Below are 13,029 nucleotides of genomic sequence, written 5' to 3'. Positions count from 1 at the left end.
GCTTGGTTACAATATGCCCGACAACACCTTGACATGCCTCACAGCTTCTAGCACACTGTAATATGGAGTGATGAGACCAAAATAGAGCTTTATGGTCACAACCATAAGCGCTTTGTTTGGAGAGGGGTCAACAAGGCCTATAGTGAAAAGAATACCATCCCCACTGTGAAGCATGGTGGTGGCTCACTGATGTGTTGGGGGTGTGTGAGCACTAAAGGCATGGGGAATCTTGTGAAAAGTGATGGCAAGATGAATGCAGCATGTTATCAGAAAATACTGGCAGACAATTTGCATTCTTCTGCACGAAAGCTGCGCATGGGACGTTCTTGGACTTTCCCGCATGACAATGACCCTTAGCACAAGGTCAAGTTGACCCTCCAGTAGTTACAGCAGAAAAAGATGAAGGTTCTGGAGTGGCCATCAGAGTCTCCTGACCTTAATATCATCGAGCCACTCTGGGGAGATCTCAAACGTGTGGTTCATGCAAGACGACAAAAGACTTTGCAAGACCTGGAGGCATTTTGCCAAGACGAATGGGCAGCTATACCACCTGCAAGAATTTGGGGCCTCACAGACAACTATTACAAAAGACTGCACGCTGTCATTGATGCTAAAGGGGGCAATACGCAGTATTAAGAACTAAAGGTATGCAGACTTTTGAACAGGGGTCATTTCATTTTTTCTTTGTTGCCATGTTTTGTTTTATGATTGTGACATTCTGTTATAACCTACAGTTGAATATGAATCCCATAAGAAACAAAAGAAATGTGTTTTGCCTGCTCACTCATGTTTTTTTTAAAAATGGTACATATATTACCAATTCTCCAAGGGTATGCAAACTTTTGAGCACAACTGTATAATATATAATATATAGGCACTTGTGAAAAACTTTCAAAGTGAGGATTTCTTAAAAAAAAATAATGACAGTTTTCATTAATCAATTAACATCACACAAAGTCCAGTAAACAGAAAAATAACTAAATCAATATTTAGTGTGAACACTTTTGCCTTCAAAACAGCACCAGTTCTCCTACTTACACCTGGCCACAATTTTCCTTGGTTGTTGGCAGATAGAATGTTCCAAGCTTCTTGGAGAATTCACCACAGTTCTTTTAGTTATTTAGGCTGCCTCAATTACTTCTGTCTCTTCGTGTAATCCCAGACTGACCCGATGTTCAGTGGGGGGGCTCTGTGAGGGCCATGCCATCTGTTGCAGGGCTCCCTGTTCTTCTATTGTATTCTATTCTATTCTATTTGCAAAAGGAATTTTTGGGAGTATAAAATGTGTACTTCCTATTGACACACTAAAGTAGCAGATACAAATAACCATCTTAAGACAAATGTTTTTGTGAAACACCTTATGTGCCTAAGACTTTTGCACAGTACTGTATGTATATATATATATATATACACACACACACACTACCGGTCATTACACACTACATTTAAGCATACGCCTTCAGATCATATATATATATATATATATATATATATATATATATATATACACATATATATACATATATATATATATATATATATATATATATATATATATATATATATATATACATATATATACACACATATATATATATATATATATATATATATATATATATATATATATATATATATATGTATATATATGTGTATATATATATATATATATATATATATATATATATATATATATATATATATATATATATATATATATATATATATATATATATATATATATATATATATATATATATATATGTATATATACATATATATATATATATATATATATATGATCTGAAGGCGTATGCTTAAATGTAGTGTGTAATGACCGTGTGTGTGTGTGTGTGTATATATATATATATATATATATATATATATATATATATATATATATATATATAATATATTCACACACACACACATACACACACAATACTTGATTCTGATTGGCCAATTGCGGCATTCTTGGTCAAATATTTTTGCTTAACTAATTTGGGAACTAATTTGTAATTGACTATTGTCCTACACAAGCAATTTCATATATTGCTGTGCTAGTTTCATGTCACTCATATCACTCTGTCTTCTCTTTTTTTCTCAAGTAAAACATGTCCATTTATGTATTAATATGGTAATGATAAGCAGGAAAATTTAGAGTTAGCCGGTCGTTATCGAAAAATAAATGCTTTAAGGGTTTTACAAGACCCCTCTGCTTGGTGTTGGGGTCCTGTACACCCTGTCGAGATATATTTTAGGATAATAACAGGTTGACTATACATTATACGCATATAGAAAAGGGAGGGAATGAAGAAATGAAAATATGCCTCTAGCATGCATATGTCTTTTCCTCAATGTTTAACATTGCATTTACCCAAGCCATCTCCTCACAAACTTTAACAGGTCTCACTCAGTTATTGTAAAAGGTATTAGTCTAAACAACTCCTGAAACCACAGCTTTCTGGAATATTTAATAGACTAGGAACAAGAACTAATCATTGATGTTTTTCACAGCTGCACTAACATTTCAACACTTCTCTGTGATCGTCTCAAGAATAATAATAAGCAGCAGGTTGAGTATGTACAAAGTCAGAGTTGCTCGTGTATTCTCGAGGGTTCCTTTCATAGAGAGTCTGTATCATGGAGACAGGAGCGTAACAGTTCGACCCTAATGTCTCATTTGTTTCAGCCAATAGAGAGTACTTCTGGGTTGAGGTGCTACACAAGCAATAGTTTTATAACAATGATGATTTATTTTTTTATCCCCTGCCCATTCTCAGGGTCATAAATGAAAATGTAACACGGCCATGTGTGCGCTTGTTACGAGGGAAATTTTTTACCATCCACTGGGAGGTGAGAAAAAAAGAGAGGTGTAACTGGAACCAAAATAAACAAGATTTAACTGTGTTAACATGGTAATATGTGAGCATGTATACGAGTTGTATACAGAAGCTTTTCATCCATCCCAAATTATATGGATGGATGAAAATCGCTAAGAATGAATTGCCCCCACTGGTACTGTAGTTTATTAGCACACACTGTCTGCGTGGTATTTGCCCAATTCACTAAAGTAATAATGCAAATCAGGTAATGGCACAAGCATACTGAATGCAATTTGCACTTTGTAATACCCCATCTTGTGAGCCACTTCTAAGTGCTAGGATGTGGAGGATGCAGCACACTACTGTGATCTGACATAATTTGTTGGGACTGTACACATCACTCCACCACTGCAGTCCAGGCACCTGAATCTGCTCTTTAAAATGCCAAAAATGTGCTCGCCCACACCACATGTTTGGATACATGCCTGGTTATAATGCTGTTCTCTATAATTTGATAATTATTTAATGAATTACTGCAGCCAAGATCAATGGAACATGATACCAAACAACATAATATATAGGGATGTGCACAGATACATTTTTCAGTTGACCATTCGAGATGCCTGTTTTCAAATACCAAAATTGCTATTCAGTTATTCTACAGATGTTTCTACTCTACAGTCTTCAAACCGATTCGAGCCCAAGGGTTCATAAACTGTCGACTTGTTGGCCAGGTTCGGGTACGTTTTTAAAGTATAGGGTGAGTTCACACGTGTTTTTGTGTGCGTCTGTGCCATTTTTCCAATAGTTTTTCTATCTAAACACACGCTGGACAGACGTCTTTTACCGTTGCACCACATCTCACTTTTTTTCAGCATCTCCCGCAGGGCCGCCACATTTTTTTAAACACTGGCTGAGTTTGGAATCGCATACTGCCATACTATTCTTACGATTTCTGTAATTTAAAGATATGGCAGACATAGTATATTTAGTATGATAGTATGCGATTCCGAATTCAGCCACTATGTCAAGTTAAAAAGAACTTCAATATTCATAAACGCATCAAGAGACGCCTGTGTTCTGTCTCACAATCTAGTTAGATCTAGCTCAGCGGTCACCAAGTAGCGGACCAGGCAACCATTGTCATGATGTCTCGCGGTCCGGATGACACCAAGTTGGGGTCCAGACACGGACCCGGACCGTGAGACATCATGACAACGGCTGCTCCATCTCACAGTTTTTACGTGACAAAACAACGGAGCTGTGTACACCGTAACCGCTCAGGGGCGTAGATAGCACTGATCTTTCAGCGATATATTCTCAAATACTTTTCTCTAGCTCCAAACACACTTCATTAATGCCCTTTTGTGCTCCGCACGCGTTGTCTCTCTCTCCCCCGGCCCGCGATACGAGGCGCTGCATAGTACAGCTGCAAACACGGTTATTTTAACGACAGTAGACCAAACCGGAGACATACAATGAGCAGCAATGTACCGGCATCTTTCAATAAAACACACTACAGAAAATGAGAATGAAGCAAAGTGAAACAATCTTCATGTCTATGATACGACTCCGATGGTTCAGCTAAGCCAAGTTTGTGACTTTGAAATTACGAGTTCTCTGCTTATGACGAGAAGATCAGTTCTATCAGGAAGGCGCGCAGACTAGATTAAAGTTGAAGATGACATTTATTTGATGAATATGAAACAGGAATGTAATGTCTCTCTTTGGTGTAAGCCCCGTACAACTTCTTTGGACCGCCAGATCATGTCGGAGATAGGAGGCAGGGGCGTGGAGCCTACCCCCGTGCAGGACGGGACTCAACTTGTGGTGGTGGGGTGGTGGAGGTTGCCGTGTTGGCACACTGAAACAGCAATGTGATAGATTGTAAGCAGACTTATAAAGCAAGTTACCTAGCTAACGGTGCAATGATGTACAGCTGCGAGTCTTCCCGCTAGAACTACGCTGCACTTACATTTCCATTTTTTGATAGTCAGCCCATTTATACTTAACTATAGCAAACAGTATTTTAAAACTGCACTATTTTGATGTACATTGTTTGTTAGTTTGGTTTTTGCAGATTCACATTTTAAGGAAAATAAAAACATATTCCATTAAGACTTTTACATTACCTACATTTTCTATCAAGGGTACCCCTAAACCCCCATACAGTATCTTTCCTCAGTCACAAGGCCTCATCTGACCCCATACATAGGTATCTGAATGTAAATATACATCAATCAGCCGCAACATTAAAACCACCTGCCTAATATTGTGTAGGTCCCCCTCATGCCGTCAAAACAGCACCAACCCACATCTCAGAATAGCATTCTGAGATTATATTCTTCTCACCACAATTGTACAGCGTGGTTATTTGAGTTACCATAGACTTTGTCAGTTCAAACCAGTCTGGCCATTCTCCGTTGACCTCTCTCACCAACAAGGCATTTCCGTCCACAGAACTGCCGCTCACTGGATGTTTTTTTGTTTTTGTTTGTAAATTCTAGAGACTACTGTGCGTGAACCAGTTACAGAAATACTCAAACCAGCCCATCTGGCATCAACAATCATGCCAAGATCAATTTTTTTCCCCATTCTGATGGTTGATGTGAACATTAACTGAAGCTCCTGACCTGTATATGCATGATTTTATGCACTGCAGCCACATGATTGGCTGATTAGATAATTGCATGGATGATTGTTGGTGCCAGACGGGATGGTTTGAGTATTTCTATAATTGCTGATCTCCTGTGATTTTCACACACAACAGTCTAGAATTTACTCAGAATGGTGCCAAAAACAAAAAAACTTCAGGTGAGCGGCAGTTCTGTGGATGGAAACGCCTTGTTGATGAGAGAGGTCAACAGAGAATGGTCAGACTGCTTTGAACTGACAAAGTCTACAGTAACTCAGATAACCGCTCTGTACAACTGTGGGGAGAAGAATAGCATCTCAGAATGCTATTCTGAGATGCGTGTTGGTGCTGTTTTGGCGGCACGAGGGGGACCTAGGCAAGGCATGGCAAGGCAAGTTTATTTATATAGCACATTTCATACACAATGGCAATTCAAAGTGCTTTACATATACATTTTAAAGAAAATACAAGAAACAAAAAAAAAAAAAAAATTAAGAACATGAAACAATTTAAAATGATTAAAATGAATAAGAAGAAAATGAATATTAAACTGTTAACACCATCCATAACTGTTTAACCTTCCCTGATTAAACAGAAGATAACCAAAAATTGTAAACACACACTTTAATTGTTGTTAACCTTCCCTGATTAAACAGAGGATAACCTTCCCTGGCACAGTAGAGGATAACTAAGTTGTTAATACCATTTATAACTGTTGTTAACCTTCCCTGATTAAACAGAGGATAACCAAAAATTGTACACACACTTTAATTGTTGTTAACCTTCCCTGATTAAACAGAGGATAACCTTCCCTGGCACAGTAGAGGATAACTAAGTTGTTAATACCATCTATAACTGTTGTTAACTTTCCCTGATAAAACAGAGGATAACCAAAAATTGTTAACACACACATCCATTTTTGTTAACCTTCCCTTTATCAAACAGAGGATAACCAAAACATTTTACACACACATTGAGAAAAAGTCATATAAAAATTAAATAAAAAGAATAAAATATTATAATTAAAATGAAAGACAAAAGCAAAAAGTTTCAGTGAAATCAATAAGTGCAGCACAATGCTCAGTCAGAAAATGCACAGCTAAACAGATGTGTTTTCAGTCTGGATTTAAATATGGCTACTGTTGGGGCACATCTAACCTCTTCCGGAAGCTGGTTCCAGCTGCGGGTGGTCGTGTGTCTGTCATTGGGGAGAGAGGAAGCAGTGAGGGCAATCACCTGGTGATTATTGATATTAAACACCTGTGTTTCGTTTCAGTGACGACGGAGACAGGCCTTAAAAGACCGCCGGAGCGACAGACCGTGAGAGAGAGACCGAGGCACACACACCCTGAACCCAAACGCTAGAAAGCTGTTTACTGTTGTCGACGTTGTACTGTTTATTCTTAGTAGTGAAGCTGTGTGTGCCAAACAATAGAGACTGGCTGAAAAGCAGACTTTTGACTTTGAGTTGTGAGAATAAAAGTCTGATTTACCTGGACTGCAACCCCGCTTCCCGCTTCCTTCTTGCTGGAACCTCTACAGTGGCATAATAGCTAAATGCTGTCTCACCTTGTTTTGAGTGAACCCACTGTATGTCTAACTGACTTGATCCTAATGATCTGAGAGGTCTGTTAGGTTTATATTCAACAAGCATATCTGAAATGTATTTAGGTCCTAGGCTATTGAGCAATTTATAAACGAGTAATAGTACTTTAAAATCAATTCAAAATGTAACTGGAAACCAGTGTAAAAACCTGAGGACTGGAGTAATATGCTCAGATATTTTGGTTCGGGTGAGAATCCTGGCAGCAGCATTCTGAATGAGTTGCAGATGTCTAATGGGCTTTTTGGGAAGGCTGGTTAGGAGTCCACTGCAGTAGTCTACCCTACTGGTGATGACTACTTTTCTCTAAGTCTTGACTGGATACAAAACATCTAATTATGGCTATATTTTGTAGATGATGGTAGGCTGATTTTGGTTATTGCTTTGATGTGACTACTGAAACTAAGGTCTGACTCCAAAATGACACGAAGATTTCTTACTTGATTTATTGTCTTTAGGCCCTTGGAGTCAAGGTATGTATTCACCTTTGGAATTTCGCCTTTGTTGCCAAATACAATGACCTCTGTCTTGTCATTGTTTAACTGAAGGAAGTTTTGGCACATTCAACTGTTAATTTCATCAATGCACTGGCACAGAGTGTTTATGGGGCTGTAGTCATTTGGCGATAGGTCAAGATAGATCTGGGTATCGTCTGCATAGCTATGGTATGCAATTTGGTTCTTTTTCATAATTTGGCCTAGTGGGAGCATATACAGTTTGAACAGGAGCGATGCAAGAAATGAGCCTTGTGGGACTCCGCACATCATGGATGTCCACTCAGATTTATAGTTGCTTATGTTCACATAGTAACCCCTACCTTCTAGATATGACCTGAACCAGCTGAGGACTGTCCCAGAGAGCCCTACCCAGTTTTCCAGTCTGTCTAGGAGAATGTTGTGGTCAACAGTGTCAAAAGCAGCACTGAGATCTAATAATACCAGCACTGCTATTTTGCCTGAATCAGTATTTAGCCAAATATCATTAAGGATCTTTATGAGCACCGTCTCTGTGCTATGATGCAGTCGGAAACCAGACTGTAAATTGTCCAAGCAGCCATTCGAGATTAAGAATTTGTTCAGCTGATTGAAAACAACCTTTTCAATGATTTTGCTTATGAAAGGAAGATTTGAAATTGGTCTGTATTTGTTCAATATTGAGTTATCTAGACTGTTCTTTTTTAGAAGGGGCTTGACAACTGCAGTTTCTGCAGGGACTTCGGAAATGTGCCTGAAAGGAGTGACACATTTACTATTTCTAACAGATCTTTTTCCAGACAGTAAAACCCATTTTTGAAAATTTTTGTGGGGACAGCAGGTTGAAGTTTTAAGATGCTGTACTATGTCTTCCAGGGTTTTGCTATCATTTTCCTCAAAACCAGACATAGTGACTCATTTCTGAAGTTTTTATGGTGGGTGCTGTCTGACCTCAGTGCAACATGAGGACGAGCTGATCGCCATTCTAATATCATTTATCTTCATGAAAAAAGATACAAACTCATTGCATTTTCTGTCAGAGAGCATTTCACAGGCAACCTGTGCTGGGTGGTTTGTTAGTCTCTCTATAGTAGCAAAAAGAGTGCGGGTGTTGTTTATATTGCTGTTAATAATGTTTGAGAAGAAATTCTGCCCAGCCGTGCCTAATTCCAAATTGAAAGCATGAAGGCTGTCTTTATAGATATTATAATGGACTTCAAGTTGTGTTTTCCGCCACATTCATTCTGCTTTCCAGCATTTTCTTTTCATGTTTTGCACTGCTGTTGTGTTTCTCCAAGATGGTTTACACCTGCCAGTGATCGTCCGGACCTTTACAGGAGCAATGCAATCAATAGCATTTTTAACTTTTGATTTAAAGTTATCGAGGAGATCATCAACACAGTCTGTGGATATACTCGGTTTCAAAGATATAACCTTGATAAATTGCACACTAGTGTTCTCATATATCAATATTTCAAAGAAAATACAGAAATGGTCATATAGCACAACACATGGGGTAACCTCCTCCTGGTCGCGATTAGTGGTTCTCGCTCTCAATGGGGCGCATGGTAAATTGTGTGTGGATTGCGGAGGGTAGCATGAGCCTCCACATGTGGAGTCTCCGCGGTTTCATGCACAACGAGCCACGTGATAAGATGCGTGGATTGGCAGTCTCAGAAGCGGAGGCAACTGAGAAAAGGGGATAAAATAAATAATTATAAAAAAGTAATCACTAAGTGACACTTGCTTGCATTGAAAGACATCTTTAAATATTGTCGCAAATCCTCCACAATATTAGGCAGGTGGTTTTAATGTTGTAGCTGATCGGTGTATATATTAATAAACAGTAGAAGATCCCCCATACCCCAGTACTTTGGTTGCCTCTAGGCCCCCAATGTTCTAATCCTTGCCCAGTTATTAAGATACTTTTTTAACTGTTTAGGATTTTTTAATTATTATTATTATTTTACAAAGTACTATTGCTGCCAACTTGAAAATGTATAATAACTATTCCCAAAAATTTGCATTTCTTACACATTAAATGCTAAACCATTTAAAAATCAAAGCATTCTTAAGACGCTAATAAACTGCAGCATTGTAACTCCATGCACATAACAAGACTAGCGTTTGCTGCGTCCCGGAAATGTGGACCTGCCTGGGCAGAGCACATATTAAGTTTTGCACTTAAATTTCATATTTTACATTGGTTAAGAATACTATGTTGCAGACAATGACAGTTTGATTATTTTTGTGTAACTTTAATGTGAGTGATTTTATCATTTGAAGATCTATGTATTATGATATTTAAACTCATAGCTCACTGTAGACATTATTCCCTGCTATTCCTTGTTTGACACATATCCTTTGCAATAAACGTTCTTTACTCCCGAGTCCCAACGAATAACCATTCATGAACCATCACGGTTTACCGAATATTACAAACAGTTACCATGCACATCCCTAATAATTCTGTATTTCAGGAACCATGTTCAAGTAAAACTTGCATTACCATTCAGACAAGCACATACTGTACTAATTACTGAGTCTGATTACTCACTATTCACCATTCCTTTACCAAACAATCTACTTAGATCATTTCAACAGAGACAAAAAAGCAAAGCAATAAAAAAGGAAGGACTTGAATATTTTAAATGGCAGGATCTATTTGCAGGATCTAAATTGTTCTGTTTTTTTGTAGTTGTTTTTTTTTTTTTAGAACTGACTACTGTGACATCTGACCTACTAAAGTTTGGTATATGGCATTGTTGGTAGAAACTGTGAGATGTTTACTAGCTCATATGGTAGGATCTTTTGTTAGGAGATAACACTTTAGTGGCCGTCATCAGCTAAATACACAAATACATTTCAGCTACAAAGATAAATGAAAGTTCGATGGGTCAGCAAAAGGCATTATTCTTAAATTAAAGGAAGCAATGACCCCAATCAAAAAGCCTTAACGATCAGTGTTGTGAGCTGGGGACAGGCCTGACGGTTTATTGGATTTCAACCAGTCATTCTGATTTGTCCTGATAGGGTTTTATGGTATCCAAATCTGTTTCCATCCTGACCTGATGAGAGGATACAGGCAGCCAGTTGTGACCTTTCAACTATGACCCTGACCTAGGAGAGGTGCTTCTAGCCAGCCACCTCTGCCCCGGTCCTGTTGCTACAGCAACCACTCACCCTCATCCATTCATGTCATCAAGGCTGAGATTGGGTCCTAAGAAAGGACATGGTTTTCATCAGCCAAAAAACCAGTGGCTGGAAAAGTTTGTATAGTAAATATAAACTTGTGATGATAATCACTATGGCTTTTGCAGTCTCAGATCAGTCTTACACTCAGTTTATCGAGGACATTTATAAATGAGCTATTTCCTTAAAGTCTCAATAACAAAGACCAGCAGAGAGGCAACACTTCCTCAAGATCAAAATGAATGAAACACCTGAATAAAATGTCACTTCTACTTGTACTGAAGCTTAGCTTTATAAACACAATCTCACAGAATCAGGATGCATAATTTAATCTGTAACATGTACAGAAAAAAAATAAAAATAAAATAATAATAATAATAATAATAACAATAATAATAATATTACATTTTTATTTATTGAGCTCTTATTTTTTGTTATTTTATAAAATAGTGATAATAATTCTCTTTGAAACATTAAAACTTGCATTGCTTTTCTTCTTAAAAAATTAAAACACCTTTTAAAAAAATATAAGAATATCCGATTAATTTATCAATTAATTGGAAAAACAAATAATGTACATTGAATTCTGAGAAATCCTACACATAATATAGATAAGCATTTGTCAAGATTACTGAACTTAACTTTACATTTACTTTTAATAAGGAGAGCATGCGGTTTACCTTTGATTTAGAGTAGGAAAGAAAGATGGGGCAAAGACGTGTGGTGGCAATGTGCAGGCATGTGTGTGTGACTACAATTATGAACACGTTCTCAAACAAAATCAGTGTTAATGTTGTGTAGCCATTTAACCAAAAAGCATATTGCTATGCATTAAATGAATATTATGCCCCCTGAATGCTTTAATATCAAAGCAAAAATACTTTAATTTTGAGACAACACACAACATTTTTATATTCCTTATAGAAGTTATCAAATGAGCCGTTCTTTTGTTTAGCTGTGCAGTTATAATTACTATGGCTCTGTGTTCTTAATCATTGCTGATTGAGAACATAATTACCCTCAAACTTAAACACAACTGAAATAACGCAGACATACGATACAATGTTTTGCATCATCCACAACAGCAGGACAAGGAAATGTGCATAGCGTTTGGCTCCGTTCATTGAAAATAAACAAGTCGCTCGCTAGTTTCCAACCCATCAGTTATAATCACGAGTATTTGTTTGTTTTCTACAGGCTGGGGGACTGAAGCTGAGATGAAACAAAAAAAATTATCCGTCACATGGAAGAGCACTGTTTCAGATCATAATGAGCAGAAGTTAATGTTATAGCTTGTCCACAGAGCACGAGGCGATTTACAGCAGAAAAGTGGCTACTGTAGAGTTCTGATAAGCAGAAAGACATTCTGAACTTAAAATGTCAGTGTAGCATTACACACAAGGAAGACCTTGGTGTATTTTTTCCTAAGAGAAACTCTTGACTTTCCAAACAGCAAAAACACTCACCATCCCATTCAAGTGCTTTCCGCATAAAGTGCACCTATTATGATTTTTAAATGTGCCTAATTTTGTTTTAAAGGTCTCATACAATAGATTTACATGCATCCAAGGTCAAAAAACACTTTAATTTGCTCATAATTTAAATTGCAGCATTACCTTTTTTTCCCAGTGTCAAAAACTACTCCTTCAATGATCCATTCTAAAGGATTCATTCTAAACTCCTCCTTTCAGAGAGCCTACTCTGCTCTGATTGGTCAGATGTCCCAGTCTGTTGTGATTGGTCTACCGCTTACAGCGTGTGACGGAAAGGAAACGCCCACTACCATATCCGAGTTTCAGCTCCGTCTGAAAAAATGTCTGTTTTACCTTACCAATTTGAGCCCAAGTCCGATAGTGATACATCGGAAGATCAACCCGAACCACCATCGCAAGCATGATGAGAACAGGACGTTTCTCTGTGGTAAGTTTATATGTAGTTTGACAATAATGTGAGTTAGCCAGTTAGCAGAGGCTAACAGCCTGCACTGGCTGTACATGTAAACAGACCAGAGGCGGGTTTTTTGTTACCAAAATTACGTAGGTTAGTACAGGAAGTAAATCTGGAATTACTAACGACTCATTTCAGGTGTTCAGAATCGGTTCTTTTTTTGGGTGTCAATAACTCCATATTTCATGCACTTTGATTTTTGAAACTTTGCAGACTTTTTTACATTCACAAACAGTTATATAACACACTACATGAAAGATAATATTTGAAAAACCATAATAGGTGCTCTTTAAATTATAAAATCATGTTTCCAAAAGTGTTCAACACAGACAAGTCTACAATAGACTGTATACT

The 13,029-nt window shown here is 37.5% G+C and overlaps 1 protein-coding gene across 1 annotated transcript in view; it reads right to left on the bottom strand.

Annotated features, from left to right (window-relative positions):
• LOC127443554 (lipopolysaccharide-responsive and beige-like anchor protein) overlaps window positions 1-13,029 on the bottom strand; it is a 309,792-nt gene that overhangs the window by 232,898 nt on the left and 63,865 nt on the right.

Source organism: Myxocyprinus asiaticus, chromosome 7, assembly GCF_019703515.2.
Source record: "Myxocyprinus asiaticus isolate MX2 ecotype Aquarium Trade chromosome 7, UBuf_Myxa_2, whole genome shotgun sequence".
Lineage (NCBI taxonomy): Eukaryota > Metazoa > Chordata > Actinopteri > Cypriniformes > Catostomidae > Myxocyprinus > Myxocyprinus asiaticus.
Note: the sequence above shows the minus strand (reverse complement) of the source record. Positions and strands in the feature narration are given on the sequence as shown.